The sequence below is a fragment of the Aquila chrysaetos genome, chromosome 1, assembly GCF_900496995.4.
Source record: "Aquila chrysaetos chrysaetos chromosome 1, bAquChr1.4, whole genome shotgun sequence".
Classification (NCBI taxonomy): Eukaryota; Metazoa; Chordata; class Aves; order Accipitriformes; family Accipitridae; genus Aquila; species Aquila chrysaetos.
This window is the reverse complement of record NC_044004.1, coordinates 80546663-80570862: the sequence shown is the minus strand read 5'-3', so window position 1 is coordinate 80570862 and position 24200 is coordinate 80546663. Positions and strand designations below refer to the sequence as shown.

The window sequence follows — 24200 nt, the reverse complement described above, 5'->3', positions numbered from 1 at the left end:
TGCCTCTTCCTTTAGGGGAGAAGAAGGGAGGAAGCCGTTTTGGATCATGACTGCTCCTTGTTCTCTCCAGACTATTCTTAAATAAAAAAGGTGCTAAAATTTTAAGGGTAACATTAAAAAAAAAAACCCTTAGAAAATTATTCGGCCAATTCCTTCTTTAGTTTAATGGGCACTAACTATTAATTGCCTTTGAAAAATCTAACCTAAACTATTAAATGTGTTTTTTTCTCCTCCTTTATTTGTCAAGTATTTTACCAACAAATTTAGTTAAACTGACCACAAAAGAACCTAGAAATTGGAACACAAAACAAATTGGATTTTTTGACAGATATGAACATGCTAATTAGCCTTCAAATCAGCCACGTTAAAAAACCTAGTACACATCCCTATTGCTTTTTATTAAAACTAAAGAATGAGAAAAATACTAAATGTCAAAGAATAGATAATAAAGCTTTCAGTATATTGAAACAATATTGGTAAATCTTACTGATATGCCGTTCATAAAAAAAGAAATACAGTGCTGAAATTATAATGAGAATCTGCATCGCTGAATCAACCTCTGGTTGTGGGAACAAGGCAATTTATACTATTTTCTAGAGCTATTTAAATTGTTTCCTTTATGCCGTATAGTTTTGCGCTAGCATTTTTTTTTCAAGTTCTGTTTTTGCCGGTCTGCTTTCTCCTTGTTTCTTATTTGAGTGCTGAGGATCATCTGAGTTAAAACCATTAACTTTCACATCGTTTTCAATCAAGACCTTTGCAAAATGGCCAATTTCACAATGGCTTTAATGGAAAATATAGATTGCTTCATATTTGATTTAGACCTCACCCCTATGCTTGTTTTCTTTTTCTCCCTTCAGGTTATAAAGCTTTGCATGATTTTTCTCAGTCTTCTCTTAGTATGAGCATGTAACATGGACAATTGTTCTGCCTCTATTTTTAAACTGCTCTGAAAATCATTAATGTTATTCCTAGTGATGTACTTGCAGTTGAAATCCTGAAAATTCAAACATTCAGTGGGAAATCCTGGCTCCACCGGAGTTATGGAAAAATGCCCATTGAGTGAGCATTTTTTGCTATACATCTAGGCATGCAGGTCTAAATATAATTAAGTGTTAGATCCTAATTTGTCTCCAGCTCATCTTTAATAGAAATATTGATAATCTTTAATGGAAATAGTAACTGTAGCTGTTACAGTTGATATTTTACAAACTGTTAGCTTACTTATTCCAGGGAGATTCTCCTATATGGGATTTTCTCCTGAGTCAGTCCAATTGAAGCAAAAGCAACAGTCCTGTTTAGTGATCTTATTTAAAGAATTGGGACGCCAACTCCTCTTTTCACCGGTGTCGGAGCCAACTTCTGCTGAGCCAGTAATAGCACCTGAAGCCAGGAGAGTTTTATAGGACCCGAGTTTCCTTAAAAGCATTTCCTAGTGTTATTACTGTCTTTTATTATTGCGTGCATTTTAAAAATATATTTTTCTGTAGTATCCAGACACTGCAATATTTACCTAACTATTAAACTAACAGTATACAGTACATGAGCGAGTGACAATACGGTTTTGACGGATGAGGTAAGTTTTTACTGCAGAAGAGGTAAATTCTACTTGCTTCCCTTACAGCTGTTGTCACTGCCTGAAAGGAAGAAGACACAGAATAAAAAGGCAGTGAAGAGGCCGTATAGATATGATTTTTCTTCAGAAATGATGTTGTTGTTCTTCTGGGCTGCAGCTGGAAGGAAGCGTTGCTCTTTTCAAACACATAATCTAAATGCATCTGGAAAAGTGAAGGTAATGGACTCAGGAAAGAGTTTTTTTCAAACGCTCATGCTGAATATGGCAAATATTTCTGACTGCATCGTTGAGGCCTTATGTAAAAATGGAAACCCTATTTAATTCGTGTCATAGCTTTGCTCTCGGAGCACTATTTCCAAGGAGTCCTAACACAGTAATGGGCAGGGCTGGTGATGAGAGTGATACGTTTCACCCGTCATGAGTTTTTGGACGTTGTTATTTGTGCGTAATTTATAAAAGTACCGGTTTTCCCCGCTACAGAGGTGCCTCCCAGCTTCAGCAGATCTAACACACAATTACACTTCTCAGCCTACCCTCACCCAAACATGGAGTTTGCATGTCACACAGATTCAAAAGAAGAGGAATAGAAATTATTGTCTAAATAAAAGAGAATTAAAGAGAAAAAAAAGAGAAAAGGAGAATCTAATATGGTCCAGGGGTCCTTCTTATTTTACAGAAGGCTTCTTCCACAGGCTCTTTTTGTGATTCTTTTGCTTCATTTTGACCTCCTGTGTTTGCCAGTTACCTTCTAAATTTTGGCCTGCCAACATCCTCAGGAGGGGAGGGCTCAGTGCAAAATTGATAAAGCCATGCTCAGAAGAATGGTAACTGGAGACAGTCTCAGTATGAAAGTCCTCTTTCACCCACTTCCCAATTTGTACTGGATGTGTTAAGAACACGATGGTGATTTTTCTCTTTTTTTTCAGTCATACAGTGTTTCAAAAAGATGGCCAGCATAGCTTCTTAGGTTTTCTGGAATGTGGGTTGTTGGCTTTTCTTCATTTCCCCGGTAAAAATCTGATGTCACAAATGCATTCAGAGTGTACACAAACCTTGAGACGAAAGAGCAGATTTGTTTATTGAAAATCATAACCACGTTACTTTTAGCAGCAGGGAAAATGTAACGGCAGAAAATTATTCAAAGCCCATGTGTCCTGACTGCAAAGTCAATTTGTAGGAATACGGAGCAGAATAAGCAAATAGACTCACTAGACAGCAGTTTTCATCTTCTGCTCTTTTATTTAATTATTTTCATTTAATCCTGTTTCAAAGACAGAAGTCTCTTCAGCTTCTCAAAGTGAGCATATGGACAATATATGGATATCACAACTACATCTTGATATCCAGCTGCTATTCGTGTGTAAAACGGGAATGGCTGCATGGCTGGCTGGCTGGAATGCAGTGAATGAAGCTGGTGCTTACATGAAAATATTTCTGAATGCTTTTAGTCAACCACCTTTTAACTTGGGTAGTTGCTGATCCTTGCCATAGATTGTTGAGAAGTCAAGATAGCAGATAGAAAGCAGTTTGAACTAATGGAAGCATGGAAACTGTCTAGGGGAGGGAAAGGAGCTCGCTCTTTCTTCTCTGCCTTTACCGATTGAGGATTGGGTGGATTGGGGTCGTAAAAAGTCTGGGTGGGTTTAGCATCCTTGAAAATGCCAGAAACGGAGTAATTGGATGACCGGTACAGACTGCAGATGGGGCTTTTCCATCACTGCCCTCAGTGAATGAAATTCTTTTCCTTCTACATTCAAATCTAACATAGACTTTTTGATTTTACTGTAGATGGTTTCACCTTTGAGCTAAGAAGCAGCCTGAGTGATAAGGTATGTATAATTGGAGCAAATCATTCAAGTCCCTTCTAAAGGCAATGCATTATGCATGCACAAATTTTAAAAAGGACAGTTATAAAGACACATCTCTAAAAAAGTGCTTTTGTAGTGAATAAAACAAAATGATTTCTTCATGCTCTTCTGCAAAGTGGGTGGCTACAAAGCATGTGCATAGATTTCTGGAGATACAATACAAAGGGGACGATAATAATAACCTTTTTCTGTCGCCAGAGAGTCTGCACAAAGATTCCATCAGCATTTTGCACAGTATGATAAAAAATGCATTAAATCCTCAACATCAATGGAGGTTCAAAGTGAAACAGAATCAAGCACAATAAGGTACCCATAAAGAAAAGAAATAGCTAAATGATATTAAGGAAGCCAAGATAACTGCAAAATTAACAACACAATAGCTTATAGAGTCTGCTTCTGCTAACAAAAGACAATCTTTACCACCTAGCATCTCCATTCAGTCCTGGAAAGAAAAGGTAATTACATTTGGGAACGAACAAAATAGTAAAAGCATGGTTTTACGATGATAATTTAAAATTTGACGTTAAGATACTTGAACTCTGACCTCTCAATAAAAAGAGAGACTTCCTGTCTCTGCCGACACCACGATGCTGAACGATGCCAAAGGCCATCTGAAGTCGAGAATAGGTCCCTGACTACATTTCTTGATTTATTATCGTCCTTGCATCGATGACTCGATGGGTATTCTTGGGGGAGACATTTGCAGGCTGCCTTGATGTGGGCAGAGCCCGTGGGGCACGGTTGCATGCAGCATGGAGCGAGCCGTCAGGATACGGTACGTCTGTACCGGCTGGAAAAGGCGTGAAGGGATTTCCTGGAAAGCGGGATCCTTTCTGGAAAGACTCCCCTATCCCTTGCTGAAAAGAAAATCTGGAAAGGTTTCTGCAAGTGCTGTGGCAGGGCATAACCACAGAGCGCACGTCACCTCTCGGACCCAGAGGTGGTCTGAAAGCTTTCTGCAGTAGGACAGTGCCCTTGCACGTTATTGCGAGCTTCTTCCAGAGAGCAGAAGCCGATTGAGCCAGGCACGGGTTTCAGTGTGAAAGCTCAACGCAAACAAACGTGTGCAGATTGCACTGTCAGCTCTTAAGTCACAAAAAGAAATCAGCCTGGGGGCAGGCAGGGAAATGCAGGAAACACAATTCTTTTCGACAGGGCAGTCCATTAGCTCGCACAAAGGTCTCCCAACAGGAGAATCGGGAGCCTCCTGTCCGGCAGCCCTGAAACTAAGCAAGAAAAATCCTTTATTAGCAACGGGTGGAGAGACAGCCCTAAGAGGTCTCCCCCATGACAGAAATCCCCTGTATCGAACTCATATCTGACCTAAGCAACCTCCTCCTGTTGCCTAGAGGTCTGTCAATGTGTTTGCTGAGTAGTTAGCACTGATGAGGTTGTTTTTGCTAAGACACCATCCAGCCGTAAGGGACAATAACCACAGGCCTAAAGCACCCACAGGCTGTAAGCTACTCAGTCCAAAATGGAGTGGTGGCTTAAGTCTGCTTTTAGCTTAAAATATTAATGAATTTGTAAAATCCAAAACCCAAAGGTTTTGTGCTCAGCTACCGCTTCTCCGTGGGAATCATGTTCTGGAGACTTTTTCCCGTAGAAGTCCCCTGCTTTGTATTTGTGGTTGAAGGCAGCTGACGCAGAAATATTTTGGGGGTTGCTTTTTGTTATTTTGCCGTTTACAGCTACGCATTTGTCTTCAAAGGCAAAGGTCAGAGGCTTGTATTAACTAGAAATAATTCAAAAACATATATCTTGGAGCTCTTCAAAAGCCAGAATAATAAAGAACAGGTGAAAAGAATTGCAGAAAAGGAGGTTAAGGAAGATAAGAACTATTTTGATAATTTATTTTTTTTTAGACTTGTTTCTATTATCCGCTTCTCTTACATACGGAGAAGTTTTAAATCAAGTAAATTAAACCTTAACACAGTTCACCTTTGAACACAGTGCATAGGTAGAAATGGCTCCTGAGGTCACTGTGCTACTGCAGCAGCCCAACAAGAGCCAATGTAATTTTGTTTAAATTCAAAACGTGTTCTGGCAACTCATGCCATCTGCAAACCCTCTGGCTAAGAGTCAGGTCTGCAAAAATAATATAAGGATGCAACTCCTGGCTTCTAGTATGATTTTTCACCCCTTCAGATGCCTCCAAGAACTTTTCAACTGCCTGAAATAAGTTCTCTAACGACACAAGAAAATAGCTAACGCATGCAAGGGGGGGAGAGAGGCAGATTAAAAGAAAAAGGGGAAAAAGCCAGTCAAAGGGAGGAGGATAGAGACACGAAAAGCAGAAGGCAACGTGTTCTTGCCGAATTTGGGGGGGGAGGGTCTGTTGCAGTTCATTTGGTTGTTGGAATGTAGACGGGGGGATGGATAGGGGAAAGATCTTGTGGAAAAGCCTGAAGTAGGAGGATGATGTTACTGAGCTGCGGGGTTGAAAGATAGTGGTACCGATTGTTTTATCAATAAAGTATTAGAGACGTATTTAAATATTCTGATGTAGCTTCAAATGTTTTTGGCAGTTCTGTGGTGTTTGCATCCCTTGTGGAAAAAAAGGCAAACCCACCATGAGTTCCCAGGCATTGGTTCATGTGCCAAAAAAAGAGGCAGTCTCCTTCATTTATCCTTGTTTTGTGCTTATGCACTCACGTTACAACATGATGAATTAACCACGTCTTACAATGCTACAGGTTGACTACATCAAATTGGATGAGTGTAAAATATTTCAGTGCAGTAATTACCATATGTTTCCAAAAGGCTTTTCTGCATATGATATAGTACCTGTATATATTATCATCAGTAAAGAAGAAAAAAGAATATTAATACATGATTTTTAAGAAGAAAAACTTACATGAGAAGCAGAATAACAATTCTGATCAATAATGAAAAGAGAAAATATGGGACAAAAATACAGAGAGCCAAAAGTCACCGTTGGGCAGAGTGGCAAGTGAGAGAGGCAGAGATAACGTAGCGAAGGCCTTACAAATGTTAACATATGGATGTTGAAAACGGTATGTTGAACCAGGTGTATATCCCTGAAGAAGGAAGCAAGTGTCATGCAGGGTAGGTGCATTTATGCCTTATTAAGAACGTGAGCTGGGGTCACGTAGTAAGACCCTACCAGCCACCACCTACGGCGATGGAAACAGAGCTGCATGCCAGTGGGATTTCGGTGCCTGGGAAGACCGTTGAAGTGATCGGAGTTTTGAGTTAAAACTCTGAATAATATCACTGTGGGAACTTGCAGCAGGAAGTAGTATGCGTATGAGTTGAGCCTTGCGTGGATAGAAAGAGGTGTAAAGGCGTCCTTGGTCTTCCCGTGAAGGGCCAGGCGCAGCGGGGCAGGGAAGGAAGCCGAGCAGCACGTTGAGAGAACGAGGCATGCCCCGTTACTTAGGTTTTGCAAATGCAAATTGCACCCATAAAGAGGGATCTTGTCTTTTTTAAGCGTTTGGGTTGCAGTGTTGGAGAATAAAAATTAAGAAGGAATTTCAAAGCATCATTTTGATAAAATGAATGTGTGGGAGCAAAGAGGATGGTAGGATTTTAATTTGCAGCTTAAATCAGTTTAAAAATGAAACGCCAAATATGAAAGTGCAAAGGCGGGAGAGGTTGTTTGTAGGTTTTTTGTTTGGTTTAGAAAGGATTTCCGCCCGCGCGCCCCCCCCCCCCCCCCCCCCCCCCCCCCCAGTTTGGACTACAGATGGGTCTCATGGGATTTGCTTTCAAACATACGGGAGATACTCGGGCTTTCAGATTTCATTACCACTTTCTTCATTATTGTGCCTTGAGGAGCTATAAATAACACATGGCTAATTTGTGAATATGGCACGTTCCAGGGGATGCGTGTGTTTTAATCAGGGCACCTTCTGACATTTGGTAATTGGTTTATAGATTTGTTATATAATTTCATGATTATTAAGTTGCTAAGAGGAAAAAATCTAAATTTATGTTATCTAAAGTCTGCCCTCATTGGACCCTTACAGCAGCTGTGCTCCTTATAGGTCTAACTGAGGACGGATTTTAAGTCAATGAGTACATAAACTGGCATCTCTTTTTTTATTTCTTACTGCTTGAGTAATGTAACTAGTAGTTATGTTCTTCAGGACATCTTTCTTTTAATTAAAGCTTTTTATTTGTGTGTATATCACTAAACTGCTTTTAAGAGGTATGTAAATTTTTTCTGGTGAGAAATCAGTTTTTATGTTGGAAGGTGCACGTTTGTTGCTGGTGGTGTTTTTGACCTGTTTATAAGAACAAGTCTTGCAAGTATTCAGATTGTGAGCAGTTGTCTTAGATGCTGCAACAGACACTCGGAAAATCCGTGGGAAGTGACCATCCGCAAAAGCCATTTTATTTCTGGAGGGAATGTAAGTTATTTAAGTATTACATGTATAACAAATTTCTATTTTGTGGCTTGATCCTTCGAACGGAGATGTTTTTGTGCTAAAATGAGCTTTACTCAGTCCTGGCCAGGAGGCAGCAGTACGGTCAGGTGTCTGCATAAGCTTGTTTTGCTTTGTACTCAAGGACATGGATTTAGGGAAGAAAAGACTCATTTTGTATCCTGTCTGTGCATTTCCCATAGCACACAAAAAAGAACAAGTCATCTCGAGGGGAGAGGATGAGCTGTAACCATGGCAGCTGCATGTTGGACCTTTCCCAGTAAGGGCTCGTGGCCACAAACCAGCAGGTCGGAGCCAGCACCTGAAATTTGTGTGCTTCGTCTGCCAGTGCCTGTCATCTCACCTGGCTGTCGCTCACATCTCAATACAGACATCTCGTTGAATTGTAGCCACTTGGGGATATCGACATTAATTTTCTTTGTATCTATGTACTGGCATTTATATTTATGCATTAACATCATGTGCCACTGGCATATCTACATTTGTTCTCTGAGAGCATTTGCAAATAGATGTTCAATTACCACCTTTCCTTTCCTCAGCATTCAAAATCGGGTTTATTTTCAAAAACGGTCCTGAGGATGTCTTTTGTGTAATCCTGCTCTCCTGCAGCTGGGGCAGCCAGTCCCTGGAAACGGGCTGGCTAGTGAGTTTGAGGCTCCGTATGAGAACAGCCTGCCTAAAACAATAGACATATGACGTGGATTAATACAAAATATTATCTCCCATTTTCTGTATTATCAAAATCAAAAGTACAGGCAAACTGAAAATTTATCATATTTTAAATTTTAGCTATTGAGTATTCATTTTCTCTTTTGCACAAAATAAGACGTACATACGTGTCTAGATTCGCAAAGTTAACTTACTTCTCTGGCTATAGTTATTGCCACATAATGTTTAGGGTAGCTGCTAATTAACTAATATTTCAGCTATAGTTGTTCATTTATATTATTAGCTTACTGGATAAAGGCAATATGTGAAAAACAGCGGGTTCAGATGTGAACATCTGCTAGTTAGCAGCTAGAAGCAGGCAAGCAGTTCACAGCAAGAAGTTCATGCCACTAATTTATTTTTTTATTATTCATAAAATACCCCCACACAGACTATGATTTTTAGTATGCTTTTTGCTAAGCTGAATTGTTTTAGAAATATTTCTGGTTAGCCCATGAACAGGCTGGAACTGGAATTCTGAGTGCTTCTATGCTTATGTTATATTTTTTTAAGTTATGCTACGCTTAACCGATGCAACATTAGCATTTTGAGACTGATGCCAGGTAAAACAAAACTATAGCAAAAGTCCACTAAACCCCTTGCGATCTCTTCTTTCTAGTTTTACTCTGGTTTTGCTGCAGCAAGCATCCCGTCAGCAACAAGCCTCATCGCCAGGTACGAGGGTGTGATTTGTTTGCCCGGCCAAACGTCCCCGCGTACGCCTGCGCGACCCGCTCACGAGCTGCCCCCCCACCGTCTCGCGGGGAGCTGCCCCACCGTCTCGCGGGGAGCCCTGCTGTACCCTGAGCCAGCGTTGCTGACGGCCGGGGATGGAGGGCCAGGAAAGGCTGCAGATGGGGCTTTTGCTGTCCCATTAGCTGATGATCACAGCCACCTGTGGCACGTTTTGACATTAAAAAAATGCCAAGCACCTGTGATAGATGTTAGCATCTGTCACTGCAGCATGAACTGAGGCAGCTTGGGTTGTACGGGGCTGGCTCAGACCAGGCAAGCTACCAAAAGTCTTGCCTTTCCTTTCCAGAGCATCACTTCTACTGGCGTGTTGAAAACCTGCAGCGGCTCCAAGTGCTGTGGAGCTTGTATTTGCCTTCTGCAACTTGCTGCTGATATTTTATGATGTTTTACATCAGTGTTTCCCTCTGCCGCTGAGCCAGGAGGAGTGATGATGGTGCCTGAAATACTTGCATTTGCTGCAGGGACAAGGACACGCAAGGGGCACACTTAGAAACCAGAATGAGTCCCCACGCGGTAATGTGAGTGACTGCTATGGTACTGTGCGATGTGGCCCAAGAAAAGTCACAATTACAATTTAAGTATGGTATAGCCCTGCCAGGAGCCCTGGTAGTGCTTTCAGTTGGGGCTTTTTTTTTTTTTTTTTTTTTTTTTTTCTGTGTCTGGGTGCATCACAAGGTTGCTTAAACAAGTTACTTTTGAGGTTTATATTCTTCCTTACATGAATTGCTTCACTGTAGTGTATCATAGACAACTCATTTAAGAAGCCATAATAATTTCTTATTTGTAAGAAGCAGTGCATCTTCTCTTTGTAAGCCGTGCTATTTATTAGCTTGAGTCTCATACAGACTTCTTTTGATGAAACTCCACGTGACGTGATCGAGAAGGATTTTGTACACGAGCGTAATTTCAGGTAGGTCTGATGCATACGCGCGCTCATATTGAGATGGAAATCCACTGATTTCGGTAGAATTATTCAAGGACAGAGTCTGTAATTTGTCACCATTACCTCCAAAAGACTTGTCTCCGATGTAGCTGTACAGTCTGTCGCAATAGCTGTCTTTTGTGATGGCTGGTAGGCAGGTTGCGCTTCAGGCCATCAGCTCTCGTGGTCCTTGCTCCTGGCGGGTGCGTTTCTCCTATGCCAGGCACGCATTTATTTACCCAGGCTCCACATGACATGGTTTTCTCCTCGGGGGGGGTTCTCATTTGGAAGATGCTTCGTTTGCAGGGCAGACAGGCTTTTTTGATCATGTTGTGACACAGGCACTCGGTTCCTACTCACAATGTTGTGTTTTGGTTTGGGTTTTTTTGTTTGGTGGTTTTTTGTTGTTTTTTTTTTTTTTAATGAGTGCAAAGAAATTTCATTAATAAATCAGTCTGGATTTTTCTTGAGAAAAAGGCAGCATTTACTCATCAAAGCAAATATTGATAATATTGCTTTGCAAATAGGTGTTGTCAATTCCTGGGATCTTTGAGGCTGTCCAGGCAATCACTGATGGGTTATATTGTGCTGGCTTCAGCTATGCAATACTATAGCTTGAAATACTGAATTTTTTTAGTGTACATGGCCATAAAATAGAGACTTTCCCCTAAAGTAGACTAAGGAACATCTTTGATGCTTTCATTCAAAGAATACCTCTTCCATAAGGTGAGCATTAACAAGACGGTAGTGTCACATTTCCATGACAAGGTTGCTAACTGAACAGATCATTAGAGAGAAATGGATCAAAGCCACTTCCACACGTTACATTTCAGGTAGACGTGAGCATGTCGGTGCCAAAAAAGCTAAAGTAGCAAACTTCACATGAGGGGAAGCTCACTCCTCCTGTCTTTCTCTCCTTTGCAATTTCCTTTCAGGGAGTCACAAACTTCTTGAATTTTAAAAGAGTTATGTTGTAATCTACCTGCAAGGGTTGATACAACTCTGATAAGAGACTTAGACATCAGAAAAAATGTTGGCTCTCCTTCATTACTAGTGGGCAAGACCCAAATACCACATTAAAGAATTACGTGTTTAATTCTTACTGGCTGCCAGGTCTCCTTGGTCTGGAATTGCCTTTTTTTTTTTTAGTAAGGAAGAGTTACTCATCTAACAAAAGACTGAAAAAATCCACTAAGCCCAGAAAAAAATCTTTCTGGCCAGTGCAGTAAAACAGGAAGTTTCTGAAATTATTTTGCAAAATGTTCTTAATGACACTGTAGTCCCAAGCACAAAATTACCATCAATTTAAATAGGAAAAAAAATCTAATTTAGTGTGTCAACCTATAGCTCTTCTCTCTATCTACTGGTAGGACATTCAGTGCTTTCTTCCAGCAATAGGGAATATACAACCTAGAGCCCAGTGACATAGGGAGCGGTTAGATCCTGATCACAGGGTATTCTGCAGGCAAGAAAAGCCCTTACGTTACTTTATAAAGTCTGTTGAATTTGTTGGATTATCATTAATCACGTTCATCTTTAAGTGCGGATCAGCTCCTTTTATATCTCAAAGAAAGCGAGCAAGAGCCGCACTGAACTTAAATGTTATACAGTAGGATTGTAAGACATGTAGCCAAAGTGCTACTCAAACTTTTTACAGATACTCCAACACATTTGAAGCGTTTGACAGAAAAGAATAGGCAAGGGCAACAATGATTGATCCATGTTTTTAAGAAAAAAATTGAAGCCATATTTCCACCAGGGGGTTCAGACGGACATTGATATATTTATCGTGAAAGAGCCCACGGGCACCAGCCTTTGCATCACTAAAAATGTAGCCTGCTGCAAGAATTTACAGCTGTAATGTAAGATTCATAGCTACTCTCTTTATTTATTGGAAAAATCTCTTGCAGCTGAGCAAAGACATAAATATAAAATTAAATCACAAGAACTACTTTGAACTAGTGCTAGGGATACTCCTTAAACTTACGGGCCAGGACAACATAAAACTAATGTTGAAACACAATTGAGATGAACAGTTTTTATTTACTCATCCATTATGCCAAACATCACTTTACAGCTAATATGTAAAATCACAGATAATTTGAGAGTGTTTGCTATATAAGCATAACAGGAGGGCTCAAGGACAGCACGTTAGACAAAGATACATCCATGAATTTTTGTCGTTATGATTTATAGTTTTCATGTCACTGTAAAATTATTTTTATAGTTTATTTTACTAGTGCATAGAGTGAGAGAACTTTATATGCTCTTGAAAAATACCTTCATAAACAACCACAGTCTGTCACATGAGTTCTCTGAGTGTGTAGATATGGGTATGAATGCCTGTATTGGGTTAATATTGTTTGTCCTTTTAGGTCACTGGAGACATTTTAAGTGTCTGGGATACTTTAATATTCCTGTGATGTGCTATGGACTGATGTGAGACTTCCTGCTTTCTCAGTCTTCCTGCTTTTTCTGCTAGGACATCTCATAGTGATCTGAAGTGTGAAACTAGGGAATGGAAATGTCTTTTGGGGGTAATCTGAATTTTCCTAAAGCATGATATCTTGTAGCTGGAGAAAGAACAGTATAAAATAGATGATAGATGGGCACATATATTAGGGGAAAAAAAAAAAAAAAAAAAAAGAGACATGGAGAGACAAGACTACGTGTGTGGCCAAAAGCCCACTTGGTGGCTTCAAGATGAATCATAGAATCATGGAACGGTTTGGGTTGGAAGGCACCGTTAAAGGTCACCTAGTCCAACCCCCCTGCAGCGAGCAGGGACACCTTCCACTAGATCGGGTTGCTCTGAGCCCCCACCAACCTGGCCTTGAGTGTTTCCAGGGCTGGGGCATCGACCACCTCTCTGGGCAACCGGTGCCAGTGTTTCACCCCGCTCATTGTAAAAAATGTCTTCCTTGAATCTAGTCTGAATCTACCCTCGTTTAGTTTAAACCCATTACCCCTTGTCCTATGGCAACAGGCCCTACTAAAAAGTCTGTCTCCATCTTTCTTATAAACCCCCTTTAAGTACTGGCAGGCTGCTGTAAGGTGTCCCCGGAGCCTTCTCTTCTCCAGGCTGAAGAACCCCAGCTTTCTCAGCCTGTCCTCACAGGAGAGGTGCTCCAGCCCTCTCATCATCTGGACCCGCTCCAGCAGGTCCATGTCCTTCTTATGTTGGGGACCCCCGACCTGACCGCAGTACTCCAGGCGGGGTCTCACCAGAGCGGAGGAGAGGGGGAGAATCACCTCCCTCGACCTGCTGGTCGTGAGACAGGGATATGGCCACATCTCAGTAGGAGGAAAATGGGATGAAGAGGGCAAGACCAACTGTGGCTGGCCCTGGAGAGGCTCCTGTGGCCGCTCTCCCAGCTGTGGGCCAAGGAGCGTGGGAGAGGAGAGCAGCTTTCTCCTTCTAGCAGCCAGGAGAAAGGGGACGAAAGACAAACCATCCCCAAGAGCGATTGGTGTTAATGTGTTATTTTGGATAACGACCATCCGCAGTTTCTAAGTAGTGATTTTTCATCTCTACATCTTATAGCTCTTTATCTTAATTTTGCAGGTTGCAAAACTGATTAATTACACTAGCAGCATTAGTATAATTAGTGCTGATTATTCTCTGAGCTTTCTCTGCTTTAATCATCCCGCTTCTGAACCTGTTAATTGGAACTAAATCCCAATTTATCAAATAGCGTAGGTTTTAGCATCTGAAGACAGTGGGTTTTGCTGAAGTCTTTCCACCTTGAACCCAGGCATTGTTATAAAAGCTTTGAGAATATTTCTGTGGGATTATACTGATTATAACTAGATCAGGGTTTGGCTTCTTTTTTTATATCATTTGAGCACTTGGAGATCTGAACGTTTTGGAAGGGGTGCAGGGGGAAGCAGCAGCACTACCCGTACTGAGGTCACACTGATTTGATGTGCAGGCAGTTTGAAGCGACTGGTTTAGTCTATCCAGCATGCCTAACAGTTATCACACAAGGTAAAGAGGAACTGTGCAATTTAAAAATTACGAGGACAAGGGAAAGGCCTTTGCTCTCATCTTCTAGACTTCACGTCAAGACCTTCAGACCACCAGTATTTACTTCTTCAGGAGAAAATTGATGGAAATTATCAAAACGGGGTCTCTGGTCCGCTTTCTGTGCCTGTAGGAGCAGCATAGGAGATGCCTTGGTTTTCTTTTTCCTGTCCCCGGCAAGTTGACTCGGGTAGCTGTGAAGCCCAAAGATGTATGGTTTGCCCCATGCTTTGGCCCCCCGAGCTCCATACTGAGGAACGGCTGTCGACTCCTCATAGCAGTAAGGTCTCTAGTTTGCTCTTAGCAGAACTTGGTTATATTCTGGTCATTTGTCAAATGTTTTATGTTATAGCTAGCACTTTATTTAAAAACATAGGAAAAAAAGGTGAAGAATAACGTACTGGAGGCTCTCATAAATTACCTACCATATTTACACTGTTACTCCATAACAGAATCTATGTTAAATGATCAGGGAGAGTACTTTGTTGGCCAACCCAGAGAAATTTGAATTGTCTCTAATCAAGAGTTGTCAGGATAAAAGAAAATATGTGGAAGAAATATGTGAATATTTTTCGAAACTAAATGATACAAAATCTGAAGAAATAAGGACGGTAGGATACTTGTTCTTTATGTGCTCTTTGTATTATCACCCTGGTTATTATGACATACTGTACCGCGACAGGAGAAAAAAAACGCAAAACATGCGGCTGTGGTGGAATGATGTACAAAAGGGAAGCAGGCGATGCTTCATCTCAAATCTTTTTGTAGGTCTGGAGCTGATAGTTCTTATCCTTCATTAACAGCTTTCTGTTGGGGCTTTTTCTCCCTCCTCCCCTCCCCCCCCCCTCAACTGCTGTAAAAATACTTACTAACGATGATGAATAGTTTTTTCCTATTTACGGTTTCCCCTATATGAAATTTTCTCTGGCATATATGTCATATAAATGTCTACTGAGCTCTCTGACTTACTGTTGATTGCTTTCATTAAGGTTATCCTATTACTCATTTGCTGCTAGCTGTTGCATAATATTTGCGTTAAAATCTTTTCTATTTCAAGTTGATATAAGAATTCAAGGGTATAAGGGACAGATGCTCAGGCAAATTATATTGACCTAACAGCCAGTTGGGCACAGTCAGGTGCTGACAGTCCAGACAGGGACGGTCCTGGTGAGAAGATGGGAGCAATGGACCAAATGTGGGAGTCATGGGTGGACAAATAGGAGACGACCAAACCAGGGATCTGCTCCCAGGGCACCGAAACCTGGGAAACAGGTAAAATACTGCTTCCTGTTATTTGTTGGGTCTGGGTGGGGTTTTTTTTGTTGTTGTTATTGTTGGGGTTTTTTATATCAAATTTTAGTATCAAAATTTAGTAACATCTTAATATTTTTCTCCTACTGGTGCTGCCATCTTCGCTGCTTTGATAGGTTGATAGCAACAGGGAGTTTCCTTTCAGCTTCCCCCCACCTTAGTCTGATCATCATTCTCTAACAACTGGGAAAGGCAATGTAATTCTCTGTAGTTCACAAGCTTCAGGTATTTTGCCCATTAGGATCTTTTTTTCTTCATCATTTTGGTAGCCACAGCAACTCTTCTCAAAGTGAAAAGAAATATGAAGGGAAAAAGTCTCATCTTGGTCCTATCCCGCCCCCCTGCTTAGGCAAGCGACTTGCTGCAGATCTTCTTTAATCGTTTGTCGTGCTTAATTGGAACAGGAAACATTTGGGGCTGTGCCAAAAACATTTTTGTAGCTGTAAGCTACAGTGTCTCCACAAACTTCTGCAAATGGTATGGCTGTGCAACACCTTATTCTCAGACTTGTATATAAAGGGATGATCCAGTCCCTTTACAGTCGGTTCTTTGGCAGTATCCCCGTTTTGGAGTATTTCCCCATACGCAGTCTTCTGAATCACCCGCTGGCCTTATCTTGTTCAGCTGTGCATCTCAAATGTGTTTGGACTTTGTTTAAACTTGATGGTTAAGTTATTCTCATGATTCTATCGCTAAAGATGTGCTTAATCTTTCCTCTGTGTGAAAAAAAAATCATTTTTGTATGGTGACTCATCTCCTCGATTTAGCATTACCATATGCTGTTGATTGCTTATTTAAATTGCATTAATATAAAATGTTGAAGTTTGGTTTCAGAGATATTATTGAGTGGGGGGTGGTGCATTAATTGTAATATATGATGTTTAACTGCACTCACTGGAGATTTAGCATGTATTAATTTTTATTAGAGGAGAAATACTTGCCTGGTGAATAAGTTTATAGTGAGAAGGCAAAATTAATCTCTAGACTTACAGGATCTTTGTTAAAGGGAAAAAGCATGCAGCTTTTCCCCATTTCAAGTAGTGCTCAACAATTTGCCCTCCACCACTTACTTGTACTCCACTTGCCGTCAACCCAAGTTCTCTGCTTCATTCCTTCCTTCTGTAAGCAGGCACAGGAAATATATGCTCGTCTTTCAGATTCAGCTCTGTTCTTCTCCAGGTATAGTTTATCTTCGTCAGAGAAACTTCACCTATAATTTTCTGTTGTTATCATTTGGGGATTTTTTTTGTGAAAGACGAAAGCCCAATTTTTTCAAGTGCTCATTTTCCAGTCATGATCTTGTACTCTTTTCTCTCTGATTTTCCATGAGTCCGAAAATCTATTCTTTGTTTGCTCTCACTGCAAAGAAAAAAAACAAGCAGCTTCTGCTGAGGTTGCCCAGTAATTCTTTCCCATTGTAATCCTGATTATGAAGTTTCAGCTCCGTTTTCAGGCTAATAATCTCTCATCAGGTCACTGCAAAGAAAACAGAAAACAATGAGCTGAGAGAAGAAACAGGAGATGCTACGAATGTACCTTTTTTTTTTTTCTCCTGACCTTCCAAATCTAAGATGCTGCTGTATTTTATAGGACAGGGCATGAGCTGAGGGGAGGAGCCTAAAATGACATCATACATTCTATTAGCCTTTTCTGTAATTTCTCTAATATTTCTAACCTTTCTGGCTGCAGTAAATTTACCTTGGCTTTGTTGTTGGTTTTTTTTATCAAATCTTACGTAAAACCATATTATCTTTTTTAGTTCTGTTTGTTCTTACTACAAATACCATTTCATGGTTGCCAGCTTTACTAATTCCCATTGTTGCTGGCTTGTGAAATGTAGGCAATACCCTCCCAGCTTCTGTGTATGGAGTCTTTAAAACACCTCCATCCCCACAGGTGGATTAAAATGCTGGAGAAAGTCACACCTTTGTTAAAGACACAAATGTATAACTTGTGTCAGGGTGATTTAATTTTTCAGCAGTTGCTGATACTTTCTTGTTGAAGTTTTTGAAGAGCTTTTGGCTACAGCAGTGGGGAACGCTTGGCTGGATCTGGTTCGTAGACTGCGGGTTACTGACAACTGGGCAGGTATTTGTTACTGTCGTACGTAAAATGAGACTCAACATTGAGGAAATACAGAAATAAGAGCATTTTTTCACCTTACCCTGAATTAGTATTCACATTGTGGCCATCTACAGTCCATTTCATATTTTAAACTGAAAGGCATGATACTGAACCCCTCTTACACTCCCGTATTACCTCTACTGAAGTAGAGTTGGCCCAGCTCCTCTCGTCTTGTCTTGCTTTAGGTGTCTGAGCAATTGAAGAACTCTGTACAAGTAGCAAATTATCCAGTTCGGTATAATTTGCTTAAATCACAGATGTATTGAACGTCTTCATGACTAGCTGGGTGTGCGTTCAACCTGACTCTTTGCTGAATGTAAAGAGTAGGGTACAGATGTAGGTAGGCACTGTTGTTACCCCTATATTGATCTTCTCTGGGTGGTGGCACGTAAGTGGGAACAAATTGAAAGGGAAACAGGGTGTTCTTGAGTATTAGTTGTGAAGTGGAAGCACAGGTGGAACAAAGACGGTGATATTAATCTATCAGCCTAGGATGAAGGCAAAAATAAGAAAACTATTGATTTTTTTTTTAATATCGTTAGAATCAGTAATGCATCACTTCCTTATAAGAAATGACCCATCCTCCTCCCTTCCAATCCTGTCACTTTTGTAATGAGTTTTTATTAGATAACCTATTTTCTGTAAATCAGATCTGCAATATTATAGCCCCGACTTCTCAGCAGACATCAAACCATCTTCTCGGTAAGAATACTTGTTAAATTATTAATTTCTACTCAAAAAAAAGCACTTCACAGTTGAGTAAGGATTGTAAGGGAAGTGATATTTAAAATAGAATTAGGGATATAAAAATGTTATTTGCAATCCTTGGTTAAGTTTTCTTCCTTGTCATACAAACCATTCATCTTAAGTCTATGCTTAAACCTTTCTCATTTAGGACTTAATGCCAAAGTCCATTGGTGAGGTAGTAAAGACATACCTCATAACCAACTGATACAGGAGATCAGCAACCTTTAGAGAATACCAAGCAAGCAAGCAAACATCAGATTCTGGAAGTCTCTAGTTTATTAATTATGTGAAAGAATGTGATGCTCTGATTTGTGCCATACGGGTGCACACTGGACTTCAAGTGCAATGCAGTATCAATTATTTAAATACTTGTTGCAAGGCAGAAGGGCCAGGAATTTCATCCCGAAACATGCCAAAGTTCTTATACTAATTCACCAAAGTTTGCATTTTTGTACATCGCCCCCTGCTGTCTCTTCTTTGCAGTCAGTTCTCACTGACCATGGAAACACCTCTACCTTGAAGACAGGTATCACCAAAACCTTTGCACAATTTTGAGCCTCAGTTTCACGGCTTCTTAAAAGCTTTAGCAAAGTTTCTTCTGGAATATGAGAGCTGATTTCCTGTGTAAATGATAAAAGTTATTATTTTTATTGGGTTTAATGCTATCTCTGAGGAGTTCATTGAAAAGCAATTCTTTTTTCTGTTTGTGTTTTCATCAATAAAATCTCATCACTTCATATTAAATTTAGATGTATTTTTAGAGAATAAACCCTTTTAGTTGAAGGCCTTAAACTGTAAAGAATAAAAGGTTGATTAACTGTTATTCACACAGTTCGAGACCTTATGCCTTTTTCTTACTTAAAACAACACAGATAAGGAACTAATCCTTCTCCGTATTGCCAAGCGTGGAGATGCACCGATGCACAGCAGGTCTTCTTGAAGTTTCACCATACAAAAGTTGTTCTGCTTGCAGCAGTAGTGGGAGACGCAGAAGACAGACTCGGTATCTTATTCCCTGGCCAAAGTAAGGTTTGCTCCTAGGAAGAGAATTAATATGCTTTAGCTATTTTTCCATAAACTTTCAGTGGAGAAAAGGTCCTGTAGTTTTTTTACCCAAATGTAATCAGGCGAAGGTGATGTTTTTGAGCTGCCTGTGATTAACAGTCTCTGAATTCCTTTGCATCTATTACCATTTTGCAGGTTATCTGAAGTTCATTAGGTTTCTCATCTATACGGGGGGGAGGGTTTTAACATTTAATACCTTTGGCTATTTTTGTTCTGTAGGGTCTAATATTTTTTGCTTGGCTACTGAACCTCCATTTTCTAGTCCTTTTTGGATAGCTATCAGAACTGTGTGAAATATTCTGCTCAAAATAACAGCATTAACAATAGCAGAGGAAAGGATGGTTTCTGAAAGAATGACATCAGATGGATTTATTTTCAGCCTAGAGCTTTTACATTATTTTTACTGTTCTCCAAATAATTCTGACATTATATATAAAAATAATCACAAAGCATGCTATGTTTTATGAAAGGTAGATGATCTTTTTATTATATTAATATACAGTTTAATGAAAGAACACTTAAATAGGATCAGTCACATTAATTTTTAAGCTATATTCCATACATTGTCAGTTTTTGAGGAAAAGTAAAAAAGGTTTGTAGCTAATCTTTCACCTCTACACTAGATCGCTGCTTATGGTTAGTTCCCATATAAATGGCAAAAGGTTTGGTTTTTTCCTTCGGAATTGCATCGGTAGTAGGTATCAGTTTCAATCGACTATTCATTACATGCTGATTACAAGGAATATTTGGAATTACATCTAAACCTACAGCATTTTCTCAGTGCCTTATAACTTGGTATTTCATTATTTTAATTCTTTTTATTATCTTTGCAAAGAGAATCATACAAACAATGAATTCAACTTTGATTCATATTTGCTATGGCATCTAAATCTCCTTCCCTCAAGCTATTGAATGTATGTTTATTCTTTAACAGAGTAGAGAAACAAAAACACTCTGAGTAACATGCACAGTTTTCTCTGTACCTCTGCCCTGGGCTCAGATCTTTTGCTCTGTTTTAATGTTTTATAGTGTTAAAACAATTCTTTATCTGATGGGATTCCTGTACTGAAGAATAATAATTAGGCTGGATATTTCAATCCAAATGCTGGAAGGTTAAAGAGTAAGATAAGAAATAGAAATGAGGATGCAATTACTGAGCAAGTATGTACATCCTGGGCAATGTTTGTTAATGATTCCAGCGGCACGGTAGGTTTCAAGGGCCCATAGTGGCAAAAAATAAAGCGTGGAACTTAAATTTAAATCTATATTTGCACATTATATTAACTCTTATTCCAGGCTTCTCTAGCATTCTGGCATGTCTTAAATGTTTTATTGAACTGAGACCATAACTGTGACATAAAGAATTGCTGATGATGAATTGTCATATTAGCCAGAGGGTGTCAACAAGGCATATTGAAAAGATACAATATTCTTGGAGTAGGTGAGCTAAGATAGTAAAAATTTATGAAATAAAGGACCTTAAATATTTTGTATAACACACACAGTTTTGTGCAATTAGAAAGGCACAGCCTCTTTGTCCTCACTACTAAGAAGTATGTAAGGAGCTAGAAACTAATTATAGTTGAGCAGCAAATTCTCAATATGAAAGAAATTCTTGTTCTTGTGTATTTGGGCCCCATGCCTCTGACCTTCAGATTGATGGAGGAGTAGTCACGCAACAGGGTTCTCCTCTTTCTCCTCTCTCTCCGCTCTCCTCTCGCAGCAGTGGAGTAACTGTTGCTTTAAACTATGCCTAAGTGTATTTCATCTTAAGGATCACTCACACCTGAGAGCCAGAGAGAGAAGAGTTCAAGATATGAATGAAGTCATGAGTAACAACCGTGCAGGAGAACAATCTGTCATGATTTGAAAAGAAAACAGGTTTGTTGAATGTGAACTTTACAAAATGGACACCGTGGATCAAATTAAGAGGGGAAGTGATCTCCAGCTACAAAGGGCAGTGCAAGCAAAAAGGTGACCTCTGCAAATGACAGAGGGACAGGTCAGACAAAGACCACTCATCTGAAGAGCCAAAGTAAGCAAGCAAAGTGGGGAGAATGTGATATCAGCAGATTAGAAAGGTCAAAATAATACATAACTTCAATTCATGGCTGCTTACGCTGGAAGTAACATGACCATGGATCTTCATGGTACAGATTTGTGTGCATCTCTTGAGAGAAATGGAGACTTAACAGCTTGCTCTGCCTCACCAGAAGGTTAGCCCTCAGACAGCTTTCCAGGGTGGCTTTAAGCTAATATCTAAGGACTGGACTATAATTCACTGCAATCTAATAGGAGAAGAATAGCAAAAAAATGTCATCTGTTACCTCCTTGCTATTAGTATCCACTGATCCCCATAACAAATGACGGCGTCCTTCTCCTTGGCACCCTGTATATCTGGGTCAACAAGATGGTGTCCACCTCAGACTGTGCTTTGATTGTAACACAAGGAAAAAAAAAAAATCAGCAGACAACAAAACGAGAAACACAAGCATCTTGTCTTAAAGCACAGGCATCATCTCACAATCTTAAAATATTTTCATGTGAATGTGTTACCTGAAGTTTACTGAAAATGATTCTTCCTGGCTACTGCGATCTGGAGGACTGCGGTGTGATTCCTAGCTCCTAAACTGGGGTGAGTGCTGGATCTGGGACCTGTGACACTTGCGGTATGTATGGGTGGGCTCTCGCTGATGGGGGACCAGGACCCCATAGGCAGAAGTGTACCTCTAACCCACCAAATTGGATGCAGGTGTGCTGTGCCAGTTGCCCAGCTGTGTCACGTGCCAGAACCACAACAGAAAATAGTATAATATCATGAGGGTTGATAAAGTGAATGACTAAAGATGAGGTGCCAGCCAGCACTTAACTGTCGGAAAGGCTAGGGTGAATACAAAGACTGAGAAGCACCAGACTAAAAAAATCAATTTCTGTTTCCTTTTATTACCTTCTGCAGTTTTCTTGGTTGGTTTCAAGGAAGATTGCTCCTTCATTGCCCCATCTCCTGACCGGCAGGAGGGCAGCTCTCGTGATGTTTATAGAGACCATCTGGAGCCCAGTTTTTTGGTGGTTTGTTTTGGGTTTTTTTCATGTGGACCTGTAGGATTTTAAGCTTCTGTTTTCCCCGGCTGCTGCTGTGTGCTCCCAGAGCAGGGTATGGAGCTGATCGAGGACAGAGCTTCAGGCACCGCTGTGCAGAGGCTGCAGGGGTTTCCAGGCAGCTTACGTGAGGCCAACAGGCAGGACGAGGTCTTGTCCACCCATGCTTTTCTACTAGCTCTGCCACTGGGAATTTTCCTGAAAAGAAAAGGGAATATATTCTGCAAATACGTCATATTTCTTCAGTTAAAAGTAAAGGTGTAATGCAGCTGCTTTGCAGTTCTGTAGTTTTGGCTAGCACTACGTGGTTTTATATCTCACCCTAACATGGAAAAAAAGGTACGGATGTGCAAAGAAAACAATATATAGGTTTTGAATGGGAGTTGTTAAAATTAGAAACTTTAAATATCATAGTTACTTCTACTTCACAGAAATTTATAACATCTATTTTCAATGTTTTTCTTATTACCTTCAGAAATTTTCTGTTTGTTTTCATTTCTTTTCACCCCTCTCTATTTTGTATGCCACAAAGCAGTAAGCGTGAGCGCTCTCTCTCTCTCTTTCTTTTTTCCTCTTTCTTATGGGAAGGAAGAGAAAATGGAGAAAAGAAATGTGAAAAGCAAAAAATCCTTTGAACATCATGCATTCTACTGAACACAGTAGAACAAAAAAAGGGAAAAAAAAATCTGTAAGTGTCAATTCTGAGCTATCACACAATCTTCCTTCTTGAATTACAAGACAGATATAGACCTACTATCTCTTCTTTTAGCAAAGCTGAAACTTATGAGAGTGTGTTTGGAACCATTAAGTCTCCAGGAAATCTACACTTTTCAAAGCCCTTGTCTCTCAGGGGTGTGTGCCTGAACCTAATACACAATTTGCTCTTATTTTTGTAAAAGGACTAGAGAAATTTTAGATTATAAGATCGATTATTTGGACCCTGATCTTTTTTATTCAAACAGCATCAATTGCTTCAAGTCTCTGAACCTGACAGAACAACTGAGTAATTTTTTAAAACATAAATAGGGAAAAGCTGGTTTTAACATTTCCATTTTCTTGTCCATAAGGCCTGTAAAATCACCACATCTGTAGAAATGCAAATAACTTACATGTGAGGACAAGCTGAAATTTAGCCTTCTCAGGCAGATTATATTTATTCATCAGCATTCACATATTGTCTCATCAACACATGCAAGCACTTCTATTTTTGAAAAGCCTCATTTATCACTTGTTGAATGTTTGAAGCTGAACTGCTGCTTCTCTAAAAAAAATGTTCCTTAGAGTGACAGATTCTTATGTTAACTAAAAAATAAAATTAAAAAACCAACCCCCACCCACCCTTCTGCGCCTACTATGCAAGAAGCAACACGTTTTCTGCATAAAAACTTTAACTGTACAATAAGAATTTAGCTTTTTATCAGTTGGCTTATGGACTTAGATTCACTTCTAATTGTGTATTTTAACTCATTCTAGGCCTTTCGCTGCCTTTATATTTTGTCTAGTATTACAAACAGCATTTAGGGTACACAATGAAATCAAGATTTATTTTTAATATCAGATTAATCATGGTCAAACTTGCAATATGTCC

At 39.9% G+C, this 24200-nt stretch overlaps 2 long non-coding RNA genes across 5 annotated transcripts in view; both read left to right on the top strand.

Annotated features, from left to right (window-relative positions):
* The first annotated feature begins 12 nt into the window (after positions 1-12).
* Positions 13-8795, top strand: LOC115344911. Its single transcript, XR_003924678.1, has 4 exons — positions 13-107; positions 1625-1792; positions 3365-3405; positions 8039-8795. It is a non-coding gene; the product is annotated as an uncharacterized LOC115344911 (long non-coding RNA).
* A 5957-nt stretch (positions 8796-14752) lies between these two features.
* LOC115344900 overlaps positions 14753-24200 on the top strand; it is a 35755-nt gene continuing 26307 nt past the window's right edge. For 2 of the 4 annotated variants that reach the window (XR_003924675.2, XR_003924674.1), the window contains exons 1-2: positions 14834-15034; positions 15386-15538. This is a non-coding gene — a long non-coding RNA (uncharacterized LOC115344900). Of the gene's footprint in view, positions 15035-15218; positions 15539-24200 lie in introns of those variants that run through there. The other 2 variants (XR_003924676.1, XR_003924673.1) reach the window with 2 other exon arrangements.